The following is a 3,082-nucleotide window of genomic DNA, read 5'->3' as shown; positions in this document are numbered from 1 at the left end:
CCTCAACAGTAGAAGTTTGAGTGGCAATATTTTCACCGACCATTCCTGAAGCTGAGAACTTAAAATGTCAAGTCTTTAGTAAAATGGCCATAGTTCCCAGCCAAAAGCCCATGCAGGGAAGCCAAGTTTTCAAAGCCAAGTTCTCTCAAGGAAAAGGGGAGGTTTTGAGGACTTTCCAGAACATCCTCTTTTTTTTTTTTTTTTTTTTTTTGTCTTTTAAGGAAGGGTCCCTGCTTGGCTTTTCCATAGTGCACGAGTCTGCAGAATTCACAGACTGGATGCATTTTATTTAAAAAGCTTTACTGAATCCATCAACTTTCAGAAGAGAGACTTTCTTTCCAAACTGCTGTGGAGATAAAAAATTGTACCTTAGTGAAAAGGGCTGTTACCTCAACAGGAGATTGTGAAGTCACCTCTGTTTACACACAACTCCATTAAGGATTAACAGAAATAAACTCAAATACTTTGAATGCTTACCACTTAACCTTGGAATTAATTATTGGTCTCTAATTATAGGTCACCAAGGGACACTTCAAGCCATGTTAACGACTTTTATAAACAGGCAAAATGCAAACTTTCAATAGAGGTAGGTCGGAGAGAAATGAAAACAGAGTTTCATGACCATGACCTTAACTAACATCCGTAAACTACATTCCCCCACCAGAGAATGCAAGTGATCTATTTACTCTTGGCAGAGAAGAAAGGAATAAGGGCGCCCAGGTGTTAAAGGAAAACCATTCAGGAGGACATGGACCAGCGCCAAGGTCACGGCCCACCTGAATGAGCAATAAAATCCAGGTACACCCGGCCTTAGGGAGCCCCGGCTCCTCGCGGGACTTAAGCACGGGCTAGGACACGCTTCCCAACCACAGGCGTGGAGACGCGGCTCCCTTGCCTGCTAGGGGGATGCAGAACGCGAGGGCAGCCACAGGAAATTCAAGAAGCGCTGGGCGCCCGGCCTGGCTCGGCCAGAGTGGCGCAGCCTCGAGCCCAACGTCCACCTGCAGGTGCAGGGGCCGCGGCGTCTCTCCGCTCTGGGTTCCAATCCGGACTCTGCCACTTACTGGCCGTGCTCCTTCGGCCCCCTCGTGACCGCTCAGAGCGTCAGGTTCGCCATAGGCAAAAAGGGGACCATCGCGTCTAAGGGGCCGGCGTGAAGAATAAACGAGGAGGTAGAAATACATAAGGAAATAAAGCCAAGGGTGGCCGTGACGATTAGTGTGGTCATTACTCTGGCAAATGATTCCAACGGAGGCTCAGGAGCGAGGGCGCCGGAAAGGCAGACTTTCTCGGGGGATCACACTGACTCCAGCCCCCTAAGGGGGGCCGCGGGGACCTTTGTCCGCGCCCGCGCCGCCCGCCGCCGCCCGCGGTCCGCGCCACCTTTCCCGCGGCGGGCGCCGGGCGGGGCGGGGCAGCAGGCGACGCGGGCCGGGCGGCGGGGAAGGCGGGAGCGCGGGCGCACCGGCGGGACCCGGCCCCCAACGGCTCGGCGGGCTCGGCTCGCGGCCCCGGACCCCGAGCGCCTCGGCCGCCGAGCCCAGCCGCGCGCGCGCGCGCACGCGCGCGCGCTCCGGGCGGACTCACTCTCCACGCGGGATCCGGGGGCGGGGGGAGTGCGGCGCGCAGACCCGGGCCGCCCCCCAGCGCCGGGCCGCCGTGCTCGGCCCGCCCCCCCCCTCGAGGCCTCGGCAGGTGGAGGCGCCCGGCGCGAGCGCTCCCGGCCCCGCAGCCCCCGCCCGCCCGCCGCGCGCCAGCCCGCGGGCGCAACTTTCTTAAAGGGACAGGTAGCCGGAATCGGCGTCTACCTGGGCCCCCCCACCTCGCCGGGCAGCCTCAAGGCCCGTCCCGGCTTAGGGGGAAAGGGGAGTTTGCCGCCGAGCTCTCCTCCCACCCACCGCCTTCTCCCCCCGGGGAAGTGACGGGTTGCAAGTTTTAATGCACCCGGCATCCTTTTGCAACTTAATTCTTTTGGTCTAAATCGCCCTCCCACTGCTCCTCAACGCATGCTCGCCGGCATGCAGTTGCGGCCACTGCTGGCAAAGTTTGAAGAGGGGTGTCCCCACCCCTGCGCCCCGCCCCACCCCACCCCACCTAGAGCCCCGGGGCGTGCAAGGCTGGCGGCTGCTGGGAAACACTCGCTGCAGTCCCCTTGACCCTGCCCTGTAACTGACCCTTGGGGAAAAAGCCCCCTGCACGGCTACTGCGCATGCTCTGAGCTGGACAGCTCCAGAGAGGGAAATTTAAAAACGGTTCGAGCCGCGACGGCGGCCAAATTGCTGAACGCGAGGGGCGAGCGCGAGGGAGCCCCCCTCCGGAACCCCCGCCCGCCCCAAGAGCGCCTGCAGCGGCGGCCAGACGAGGATCGGCTCCAGGTACCGCCTTGCAGGGTCGGCTTTGCTGCCTTGCATTGCATTTCCAGGGTGGAGCCCCGGGCGCAGGGGCTGTGGGGGCTACCTCTCTCTTCTCCCCTTTTCTCCTTCCCGGGAATCCCTGAATGACTTTTGGGGCGGAACTGAGATTCTTGGGTGGGTTTCTGTGTTTGTTTCAAGGTTGAAGTTTGAGAAACTTCGGCAAATTTTGTGTTTTTGTTTCTTGATTTTTTTTTTTTTTTTTTTTTTTTTTAAGACTGTGTGTGTATGTGGTGGGGGGTGGGGTGGGGTGGGAGGTTGGATTGGTTTTCCAGCCAGGGCATGTGGCATTTCTGAAGGCATTTCCAGGGCGGGAGCCCTGCAGGGATTATTCCCCTTTGCAAGTGGGAATTTGGCCCTCCCAGAGAAACATACATGACACGTCAAGCACAGCTTTTTTATTTACCTTTTTTGTTTAAAAATAAATAAATAAATAAATAACTGAACAATAAAGTAACTGAGCTGCGGTTGAAAAGAGGCTTGGAAGGGATTCAGGTTTTTCTGATTCCTATTTTGCAAGTCCACATTTTCCACGACTTGACATTTGGATTCTAGAGCCTTCCTCTGCCCTTCCCCCATTAATTCGAAAGAACCTGGAATTTCATTCCATTCTCTTCATTTGCTTCTGAAACTCTGTAGAACTGCCCTGGGAAAGTGACCTATGATGCCCA

Source organism: Panthera onca, chromosome D3, assembly GCF_046562875.1.
Source record: "Panthera onca isolate mPanOnc1 chromosome D3, mPanOnc1 haplotype 2, whole genome shotgun sequence".
In the NCBI taxonomy this organism is placed as follows: Eukaryota; Metazoa; Chordata; class Mammalia; order Carnivora; family Felidae; genus Panthera; species Panthera onca.
The sequence above is the reverse complement of the archived record's forward strand: the minus strand, read 5'-3'. Positions refer to the sequence as shown.